Source organism: Salmo salar, chromosome ssa12 (genome assembly GCF_905237065.1).
Source record: "Salmo salar chromosome ssa12, Ssal_v3.1, whole genome shotgun sequence".
In the NCBI taxonomy this organism is placed as follows: domain Eukaryota; kingdom Metazoa; phylum Chordata; class Actinopteri; order Salmoniformes; family Salmonidae; genus Salmo; species Salmo salar.
The window spans coordinates 30,529,461-30,541,556 of record NC_059453.1 but is presented as its reverse complement, the minus strand read 5'-3'; the positions used below and the strand labels follow the sequence as shown (position 1 = coordinate 30,541,556).

At 42.1% G+C, this 12,096-nt stretch overlaps 1 protein-coding gene across 18 annotated transcripts in view; it reads right to left on the bottom strand.

Annotated features, from left to right (window-relative positions):
* Positions 1-12,096, bottom strand: part of LOC106564754 (trafficking kinesin-binding protein 1) — a 43,791-nt gene that overhangs the window by 30,222 nt on the left and 1,473 nt on the right. For 16 of the 18 annotated variants that reach the window (XR_006757957.1, XR_006757958.1, XM_045691226.1 and 13 more), the window contains exon 2: positions 11,507-11,655. The gene's annotated coding sequence lies outside the window, so the exon portion shown is untranslated. Of the gene's footprint in view, positions 1-2,349; positions 2,620-11,506; positions 11,660-12,096 lie in introns of those variants that run through there. The other 2 variants (XM_045691227.1, XM_045691228.1) reach the window with 2 other exon arrangements.

Genomic DNA, 12,096 nt, shown 5'->3' with positions numbered 1-12,096 from the left:
CTTTACGTTTTTTGGAACAGATTCCTGTTGGAACGTTCCACAAATTATACCCACCCCTTCAAGCCTATAAACTCCCAAGATTAGGCTGGTGTAACCGATGTGAAATGGCTAGCTAGTTAGCGGGGTGCGCGCTAATAGCGTTTCAAATGTCACTCGCTCTGAGACTTGGAGTAGTTGTTCCCCTTGCTCGGCATGGGTAACGCTGCTTCGAGGGTGGCTGTTGTCGATGTGTTCCTGGTTCGAGCCCAGGTAGGAGCGAGGAGAGGGACGGAAGCTATACTGTTACACTGGCAATGCTAAAGTGCCTATAAGAACATCCAATAGTCAAAGGTATATGAAATACAAATGGTATAGAGAGAAATAGTCTTATAATTCCTAAAATAACTACAACCTAAAACTTCTTACCTGGGAATATTGAAGACTCATGTTAAAAGGAACCACCAGCTTTGATATGTTCCCATGTTCTGAGCAAGGAACTTAAACGTTAGCTTTCTTACATGGCACATATTGCACTTTTACTTTCTTCTCCAACACTTTGTTTTGCATTATTTAAACCAAATTGAACATGTTTCATTATTTATTTGAGGCTAAATTGATTTTATTGATGTATTATATTAAGTTCAAATAAGTGTTCATTCAGTATTGTTGTAATTGTCATTATTACAAATAAATACTTTTTATTTTATTTTATTAAATCGCCCGATTAATCAGTATAGGTTTTTTGGGTCCTCCAATAATCGGTATCGGCATTGAAAAATCATAATCGGTCGACCTCTAGTTTGGATACATCAGACCTAGGCAATATCAAGGTCAGTGGTAAAGGACAATGGATATCATACAATAAATTAGCTATGTATTGCATTCTGAGTCAAGGAAATATTATATGAGGACTATTGGGTTAACAAAGCACTGACCGTGCATGTGGATAGACAAAACATGTGGCACAAGCGTGCACACACACACGCACAAGCGTGCACACACACATGCACAAGCGTTCAAGCGCGTACAACACACACACACACACACACACACACACACACACACACACACACGGCAGGTAGCCTAGTGGTTAGAGCGTTGGACTAGTAACTGAAAGGTTGCAAGATCGAATCCCTGAGCTGACAAGGTAAAAATTTGTCGTTCTGCCCCTGAACAAGGCAGTTAGCCCACTGTTCCTATGTCGTCATTGAAAATAAGATTTTGTTCTAAACTGACTTGCCTACATAAATAAAGGTTAAATAAATAAAAACAACTCAGCTGTGTGCAGCTCGCCACACACCCACTCAAGAGACAGATGAGAATGACAATCTCTCCTCCTCTCCTCCGCCTCTCCAACCTCCTTAATTAACTGAGTGTATTGCTCTGGTCACTCCTGCCACATCCATCCATTCCCTCCACTTACAGCTGTCAGAGGGAGCAGCAGGGTTGTATACATACTCTAGGTCTGGCTTTTACTGTATCCACCCCCACCACCATGATGCATAATGTCTGGTAGTAGTACTTGTGTTTTCACTAGAATGCTAAATAAGGGTGCATGGATGCAATCCAAAATATCATGTTATTATACAATTATAAATGTCTTATTCCCACGTCTTAAATGACAAATAAAAAGATATTGAGGGGAATCAATTGGCATTTTGTAATGGCACTCAACTAACCTGCAGCACACAGTCTCACACACAAAACAAATGGAGCGTGCCCATGCGCGCGCGCACACACACACAAACAAAGACATGTCGTATCTTTATCTGTCATATCTACATGCTGCCAAGGCCAAGTTGGCAGGCATTGTATTGTAACATTGTGGGTCTATTAACTACCCAGCCAAGCGCAGCCTTGTATCCCATTTAGAGGGGGTCACCAGTGAGTATGGTTATTGGCCATCTCGCCGTCTCTTTCTCTGTGTGGTTGTCTTTGGGCCAGGCAGAATGCCAAGGGAAAGACCCTGTTACGCTGCCCAGTGTGCCCATTGTACAACCCTGGGCTCCACTAGGCCCTCGCTCCCCAGATCTGCCAGCAAATTAACAGTCCAGAGAATTTACAGGAACTGTGAGAAAACAATTGTCCAGTTATCTAGACAAACACACAGTGGGGTGCGGAAGACTGGACCACTAAGGACAAAGCCAAAAACCTCTGATCCCTGAGGATGTGTTCTGTACAGTATATCCATAAGGATATAATCAAACATACAGGCTAGTTTTTGTGTAGCCTACACAAGTTACTCTTGAGAAATGTGGACTGCACAGCAGTATGCTACATGGTTTAACTCAAACACAGAAAGTTACTTCAATCTGAATTTCAAGGATCGCAAACTACTTTCCTAATGTAAATGAGAAGTTAAAACGTTACCTTAATGTGTTATAGTTGCATTGGGCCGTTCATCCAAGATGAGCAGCGCCAAAGGTGAAGGATTAATAAGGCGTCTTTTCCGATTGAACTTCAATAAGTCATGTATAAGTGTAACTCTTTAACTCTAATGGATGTCCTTCTGAGTCTGACTGACCTTCCAGAGGACTCACGTTGAACTCGTCCAGGCCGGTTGGAAGAGCCGGTCTTTGGTGCTCTTTGGCCGTTCAGAAGGGGTGTGTACGTGTGTGGAGTCACACAGGAACGAGAGAGGAAGGAAGGGCAGACGAGGGTGTTACAGAAAGAAGCGAGGGAGGGGGTAGAAAATAGACAGATGGTGACAGTTGAGGAGGGAGGAGGGACACTTGCAGGGTACAGTACTTAGGAAAGTGGGAAGGGAGGGGGTAGGAAAGAGGGGGCAAACTGAGATGGTGCGCGAGGGCACAGGAGGAGAGGGGCCCTTGAGAGAAGGGTACTTAGGAAAGAGGAAAGAAAGAGATGAATGGGTCACACTCGATTTAGCCTGTCACCACCAGATTAAATAACAAATCAGAATTTGCAAACCGGCTGAGAGGGAGAAGCTTGTCAAATGCAAATCTCGCCTCTAATTGGCTGAGAGGGCCAAGGACTCTGGACCCATAGTCGCCCGGGAAACAGTTTGGTCATGTGACGAAGCCCAACTGATGCCTCTGCCAGAAGGGATTTTATTCAAATGGTAAGTATCAACTTCAAAGGTAGAAGCTTTTACACAAACCAGAGAAAGGCTCTGTACTAAAATGGGGCAGGATTTACAAGACCTTTTGCACTGGAGTGAAATCTGTACCTTTTCCCCCCCAGAGGGAACAGGAAAAGCTAGAACAATCAAAGTCAAACAATTTAAAACTTCCACATAACAACAAGAAAGAGGAAAGTACACCTCTGAGATCGCTTTAGTAAATCTAAGCCAGATCACCCCCCACACAAGCTAATATACAATGCATCAGTGATGAAACTTGTTTTCTGAACCCGGACAGGGCTTCCATCCAAGAACTTCAACGTTCTTTCACTGAGAGTGTAACTGACCCCATAACTGGCCTCATTTACTTCAAGTAGTGCCACACAGTCCATTACTGTGGTGGCCAGGGAGGGCAGTGAGGGCACTATGGGATAATGAGATCAGATAGATAGGAAGGTAGATAAACTAGTACTTGAACGATACTCACCATTTCATTATTTAATACTGCCATGAGATAGTAGCCTATATAGTCTCTCCTGATAGGCTTAAATCAAGGAGCTGACCAGCCAGCATGCACACGAAATGTAGTTCTGGGTGACGAGATTAAAACCTTCCTAATGATTGGGGTTCAGGCTACTTATAGTGGCCTCATTTTGGAGTGACGCTCCCGTATGGCCGTGTCTAGACTTGACAGTTAATGCAGTGTTTCTATTCTGACTATGGAATTCTGATCATGGAATTCCAAACACATCATGCATCTACACTTAAATGTGTCCACCATGTCCACATTGTGTCCGGATTACCTTTTCCCGCACTATATTAAAATGCCAGTACGCATTCTGCAAACGGTAGGATAGGCTAAATATGATAACACAACCACTAGCATAACTAAAGGGATTGCAAACAGGATAGCATAACTTTAGCCAAAATAAAAATAGTTTTTCTAACTATTAACTAGCTGGCTAGCATTTGAGGCCAGCAAACATGCTCCTCACACCAGGGGCGAAAATCTGATATCAACTTTGGGGGGGACAATTACATGAAATTTTCTCAAGAGCAATTCCTGAGGGGGACACCAAAAGTAGTGCTGTAACACATAGCCTACATTGTAATATGGTAAATGTATATTGAGGAACCAAAGAAATAAGGTGTTTGCCGTACTCCTAACTACCGGTACCCAAAACTACACAACTACTCACAACAGCAATACCATTGCCTTTAACAAATCTTAGTTCAGTCACCAGTTTAAGTTGAGAGTGGGGGTATCCATGGCATTTTCCAATTATGTTCCTATTTTACAAGTAAAAAAATGGAGAACCTTTCATAATGTTGCCAAACAAAGACTCAACAAACTTACCTGAGACTCCCTGTCTCTGCCAGTCTGTCCCTGCATATCTGTCCCCAACTCTGCTGTCTGTGTGCCATCTGTTGCCTGCTCTGCCTAATGACATCATTGTGAAACATTTCCATTAGAATTTCATTTCTTTCTTATGAACATTTTATCAACTAGTCTTTGAGATATTAGGCTACTAGGGTTCTTACTTTGCGTTTTGGTGTACTGAAAAATACTCTGATGTCCGTCTTTTATTTTTCTGCCATTTTTCTACCTGGCTGGCTGGCTACACACACACACAGTGTGTAGGTTATTTACAGTAGGAGATGGGCTTCTATCATCTTATCTTTTGTCATTCTATTTGGGCTTCGATCTAAAAGGTAGCTAGCAAATGTGAAACTGATTAAAATGACAAGAGTTGACAGCTGTATGAGTTCACCATTTCCACAACATATGCTGCAACCTTTTGTAATTTTAATAGTTTGTTTCATATTGGCTGGCTTCCAACAATAGCTGAATTTGCAAAGCTAGCGAGCACCAATTCTGTTTCAGTGGTGTTTGCTATAATCTTTGCTACCCGGGTTAAATAAAATAAATAAATAAAAGTTCCCTTGCGACAATTTAGCTTTTGCAACGAGACCATTAAATATATTTAAGACAATGGTAGAAGAGAGTGTGGTTCTGTTCAGTTTGGACTTCAGTTTATCGCTAACCTTATCACAGGGACTTTGAAGCACTAACTTACATCATCTGCATGCTGATCTCGGAATAAATTGACGATAGCAAAGATTCCATCTTTGACGAGGCCACATAAATGGAATAGGTACTAGCTAGCTTAATAGTTCATATTTGCGCGCTAGCTCTGCATATTCAGCTAGTGTGTGTGCGCGATTGACTGGATTAACCTCACGTCAGTTACGTTCATTGAGTGCCTTTCAGACAGTGGCTACGACCCCTCTATTACCTTGCCAGTGGATCAAACCATTGTGAGGAAAGGGGTGGGGGGGGTCGCAATCTTTTGAAACTTGAAAACGCGCTATTAAGTGTCTATAATCAGCACAATTGCTTTCATTGCGTATTATTAATATTATTTAAATTACATAGTTATGTTTCAGTGATATATTGGGGGGGACAAATGATATTTTTCCCAGGATGGGGGGGTCGTGTCCCCCCGTCCCCCCCGCGATTTCCGCCCCTGCCTCACACACTAGGAACGTGTTTCCTCCAGCGTTATAATGAAAAGGTGCCTCTCAGTACCAAAACACACATTTTCTGGAGACTTATAGGCGGAGTGCTGATGACGTCACCCACTGTGTACGCTTTTGGTAGCCTGATTGCATCCAGACTGAGGAGAAACCCGCACACAATGCATCCCAGACCACAGTGCGACTTTTATGCGTCTAGACCCGTACTTTTCAATACGATCTTCGTATTCTGATAGCAGAAGCCGCATGTAAGTGTTGAGTGTAGACACGGCCATAGAAGTGCCCCCCAAAATAGAACAGGTAACATTAGTTCCTACTAGGTCAGCCTTGAAACTAAAATTGCGGGAAAGATACCGAAAACCCACCAAACCTCTGAGAAAAGACAATAATTAGTCAACACACTATACTAATAAAAAGCAGAAAATTAACTGTTAAAATAGTCATGGCCTATGACCCAGAAGGAGTAAAAGGCCTTAGTAAGTAATTAAATACTATACACATCTCTGGAGCCAAGCAGCCAGACAACATGGGTTGAGGTGGGTGAGGAGTATGCAGAGACATTTCAACTGATGAGATGACCTTAGCCACTGTCTCATGGTCAGAGATAAGCTGCTGTGTTGTATCAGTTGAGTATCTAGACAGTGTTCACTCCCCAAACAATAAACATTGCCTACGAGACCTTCTGCACACTTACCATGGCTGAACTGCCTTCAATACAAACCTGATTCATCAAGTCACAAGGCAATTACGACTAAATTATATCTCAATTTAAAAGGTAGACTCAGCGAAATGACGTCGCCGCGAGCAGCACCGCAGATATTGAGATAAGTGAGATGCAAGACTTCGCTCTCACACGGTCACACACAGTTTCTGCACATGTGCACGGGTTCGCATCATGCTGTTAAAGCGTGGTAGACAGGGCACCAAAACAGCAGAGAAGTTGAGCCTCACACTTCAACGCTCTCAGTTGTTGCGGAAATTGGCCCACTGTGCTGTTTACTTTCTGCATCGACGTTATATCGCTGAGTCTACCTTTAAAGTAAGCGGAGTTTCCTGATTCCAATACAAAAAAACTAATTCAAGCTTCTCAGAGGACGAGGAACGTGATATATGTTCTAAATTCCTCTCAATTCCCTCAAAGCCTAATATTTTCCCATCAGCAGCCGCCGTGGCTGCAAGATGCTTCCCCTGCTATCGCTAACCAGATTAAAACCGCTGACAAAGTCAACGGCCCTGTAAACAGACTGCTGTGACATATAGTCCCATGTGGTTCAGTTGGTAGCGCATGGCGTTTGCAACACCAGGGTTGTGGGTTCGATTCCCACGGGGGACCGGTACGAACAAGTATGAAAAAGTATGCACTCACAACTATAAGTCGCTCTGGATGAGAGCGTCTGCTAAATAACTAAAAATGTTTAACACATTCTCTTTTTTGAAGACAAACTGACACACACCATCCCATCCAACAGATGACATCACATCTATCACACCCTGTCTACATAGGTCTTCTAACAGACGCTTAGCTCTCATCCCTATAAAGCAACGTCCCCCAAACTAGAGGTCGACCGATTAAAATCGCCATGGCCGATTAATTAGGGCCGATTTCAAGTTTTCCTAACAATCAGTAATCAGCATTTTTGGACGCTGATTATGGCCGATTACATTGCAATCCACGAGGAGACTGCGTGGCAGGCTGACCACCTGTTACGCAAGTGCAGCAAGGAGCCAAGGTAAGTTGCTAGCAAGCATTAAACTTAACTTAGAAAAAACAATCAATCTTAACATAATCACTAGTTAACTACACATGGTTGATGATATTACTAGTTTAACTAGCTTGTCCTGTGTTGCATATAATCAATGCAGTGCCTGTTAATGTATCATCGAATCACAGCCTACTTCAACTTCGATAAACGGGTGATGATTTAAAAAAAGCACATTTGTGAAAAAAGCACAATCGTTGCACCAATGTACCTAACCATAAACATCAATGCCTTTCTTAAAATCAATACACAAGTATATATTTTTTTAAACCTGCATATTTACTTAAAAGAAATTCATATTAGCAGGCCATATTAACTAGGGAAATTGTGTCCCTCCTCTTGCGTTCAGCGCAAGCAGAATCAGGGTATATGCAGAAGTTTAGGCCGCCTGGCTCGTTGCGAACTGTGTGAAGACCATTTCTTCCTAACAAAGACCGTAATTAATTTGCCAGAATTTTACGTAATTATGACATAACATTGAAGGTTGTGCAATGTAACAGCAATATTTAGACTTAGGGTTGCCATCCGTTCTATAAAATACGGAACGGTTCCGTATTTCACTGAAAGAATAAACTTTTTGTTTTCGAAATGATAGTTTCCAGATTTAACCATATTAATGACCTAAAGCTCGTATTTCTGTGTGTTTATTATATTATAATTAAGTCTATGATTTGATATTTGATAGAGCAGTCTGACTGAGCAGTGGTAGGCAGCATCAGGCTTGTAAGCATTCATTCAAACAGCACTTTCCTGCGTTTGCCAGCAGATTTTCACAATGCTTGAAGCACAGCGCTGTTTATGACTTCAAGCCTATCAACTCCAGAGATTAGGCTGGCAATACTATAGTGCCTATAAGAACATCCAATAGTCAAATATATGAAATACAAATGGTATAGAGAGAAATAGTCCTATAATTCCTACAATAACTACAACCTAAAACTTCTTAACTAGGAATATTGAAGACTCATGTTAAAAGGAACTACCAGCTTTCATATGTTCTGAACAAGGAACTTAAACGTTAGCTTTTTTTTTTTACATGGCACAAATTGTACTTTCTTCTCCAACACTGTGTTTTTGCATTATTTAAACCAAATTAAACATGTTTCATTATTTATTTGAGACTAAATTGATTTTATTTATGTATTATATTAAGTTAAAATAAAAGTGTTCATTCAGTATTGTTGTAATTGTCATTATTACAAATATATATATAAAAATAAAAAAAATGTTACAAAAAAATTGTCTGATTAATCAGTATCTGCTTTTTTTGGTCCTCCAATAATCATAATCGGTCTACCCCAAACACTGCAATCTCCATTAACTCAAACTGGGAGCACTGTTCGGTTAACCATTAACTTCCTCATTGTACTATTTCCCATAAAGACCCACTCTATCAACCACCTCACTGATAAAGGTGTGGCGTCTCTTAAATGTATATTGTTTTAACTCTGGTACAGGAATAGAGGGGGAAAGGAGTAGGACAAAGCATTTGAAGATCATTGTTTGTGCATTTCCACTGTGACATTTCAGTTATTCTCATAGTTCTGCCTATCTACCAATACGCACTGTTTGGATACTTTGAAAATGACTTGTGATGTCTATATGCCATCTGTTGTTATGCCTGTGTCTCTTTTAGATCATATGGATGGTACAGACAAAACCAAAGTCTGGACAAACGTTGAAGCCTCTGGATCTACAGAGATGAAGCCACAGATACTATTGACATGATCATAAGAGCAGGGCCTTGATCAGGTACAAACCGAGGCAAAATGCAAATCACCAAGCCTGTCATGAGTCATGACAAAAGGCAGGATATGAGGTGAGATATAACGCTCCACATGAGGAATGAATGAGGAAACACTTGGTATAGTATGAGAGAAAGACAAAACAGGAGAGTGGATGAGAGAGAGAGAGATACAACACAGACCTCTTCTATCCAGAAGATTTGTTCCAAGCTAATGAATAAAACAGAGCATGGGAAAGTGGACAAAGAAAGAGGGGGGAGAGACAGAGAGAGAGACAAAGACAGAGACAGAGACAGAGACAGAGAGAGAGAGAGAGAGAGAGAGAGACAACAGCACTGTATCAGGAGAACCTTTACTTGGACAGAGACCGGTTATTTATACAACCCACTAGTCACCCAGACAACTGGAGCAGCTATATCTGGACTCCAACTACGGTGTGAATAGAAAGTGGCCTTAAATACCTAAACCTAAATAACAACACACTCTCGGTCTCGGCTGAATCTCTGTGTAGACCAGAGGTCACTAGCCCTGCTGCTACAGAGGTCACTAGCCCTGCTGCTACAGAGCTAATACACTAAAGGGTGTGCAGGCTTTTTGTTCCAGCCCAGCTCTAACATACCCGCTGACGTGACCGGACCAATCTACTACTCGTAAAGACCTTGATCAGTTGAATTAGTTGACTTAAGTGTTGGGCTGCAACAAAAGCCTGCACACCCTGTAGCGAGAGACAAGAGTCTGTGAACACAAGCTACAAGTGATGAGAGGTTGAAGGATTGAGAGTCGCACACTGTCATCACTATGTCTGTCAAGTTGTAATTCTCATCAACGTAATGTCATTCACAACTCGACATTAAGAAGACAAGTAGGACCATTCAAGCTTAACAGAGTGGCATTCTACCTCTAATATGCTAACAGACAGAGAGTTGCTATTTTAGCCATATGGTTGCATTTGAAGAGAGTACACTGATGGCTTGGGTAGTTGGGAACGCCAATGCACACACTATATCCTTTATCATGCACACATTTGGTCTGCGCTAGTGTGAACTGCTGCAGTTAAGACGTGGCTAAAATAGACTTTCACACAACATGCAATCAGACTCATCCTAACTTGACTCCGCACAAATACCTTGGAGGACTATACCGTGTTACATTCTCTCTACGTTTTTAGTAGGAAGACGGTATTACAAACTGAAACCACTGTGCCAGCTCACAAGGCAGTTGTCACAGGTCAATAATCAACCTAAAGTGGCCCCACACAAATACAAATTAATGTGTTGCACACACACACACACACACACACACACACACACACACACACACACACACACACACACACACACACACACACACACACACACACACACACACACACACACACACACACACACACACACTACCTCATGTTCTGCAATGGCTGCCAACGACATCTGCTCTGTCTGGCTCAAAGCTCCTTCAGATGTTTGTCAGTCATACCACGCCAGGTAAACTATAAATCCTTTCAGACACTTGCCCTCTCACACACCAGACACATATTTCCCTATACTTCTAAATGTTGAATATTTTCCATGTAGGCCACCCAAGTCAAGAGAACAGGTGGAATGCATTGGTATAGACACAACATTAGCTAACTCATGCCATTATAATAACATAGCCACAACCTTAGGATAGATAAACCATACCATCATAATAACATCTAAACAGTTGATAAAGTACAACCCCAGCATCAGTTAATGAAATATCGTATCTTGGTATATGTTAACCCCATCGTGCAAGTACTGTGGTTCAACAGGCCTTACAGTCCTTCTGAAGGCTTTTTGACTGGCTCTTACACCACCTAGCTAAGGCCAACAATACACACATGACAACACAACACATCAGCTATGAAGTGAACCTCAGCCTCTATGATCTTCAAAATTACAGACCTCTTTACTGTGCTTCTGGTCAATGTTTGCAATGTTTTCATTAGACTGAAAGCACACTGAAACACACACACGTCTCTATCACACACACACACCTCTATCCCACACACCTCTCTATCCCACACACATCTCTATCACACACACACACACACACACACACACACACACACACACACCTCTATCACACACACACACCTCTATCACACACACACACACACCTCTATCACACACACATCTCTATCACACACACATCTCTAGTTTCCAGTCAATTAGTTTAGTCTGCCCCAAATGTATTGACATTACAAAGTTGCAGGGAGGGGAGAAGAATAAACACAGAAGTCCTCTGTGCCGGCTCTCTCAGGGATAATGAACGGAAACCGAGTCAGAGGCTAACTACAGCAGCATAGACACAGAGACGGTATGCTAATAATGCTAATAACATTAGGTCATTCGATTTATTGACTAACTGAGTATATCACTTACTGTTGTAAATGACAGTTACTTCCTGTTGCTGCTAGGAGTATCCTTGCATTGATTGGACGCAGGTACAGTTGGTAGGACAGTCTCTCCTCCAGAGTGAGTGAGCCCGAGTCAAATCCAATGACCTCTACAGCTGCTGCTTCTCTTGTCAGCTACCTTAGGGAGAGAGGGAGCGAGAGAGTGAGGGAGGGAGGTAAGGCGGGAGGAGGTAGGGTTATAATGGAGAGTTGGGGAGGGACAGAAAGAGAGGGTGTGTGACAGACAAAGTGTGTGTGTGTGTGTGAGAATGAGAGTGGAAGACAGTCTGTGAGTCAGCACTTGTACACCCTGTCATATCGCAGCTGCAGGCAAGGAATTCCCTCTCCCCTCTCTCTGTCTGTCATACTGTCTGCCTCAGTCTGGTGCTCTGATTAGACCCATTCATTTGCGGCAGTCAAATCAGACATCTCACTTTCTGCTTTACACACGGCTGTCCACTAGCCAAATCAAATGCCTTACTCATGCACTAGTTTATTACGCTAGAGTTCAACATTTATTACCTACAGCTATTATAATGAATCTGTTTTTCTAAAGTAGAAGATAACTGATTAACA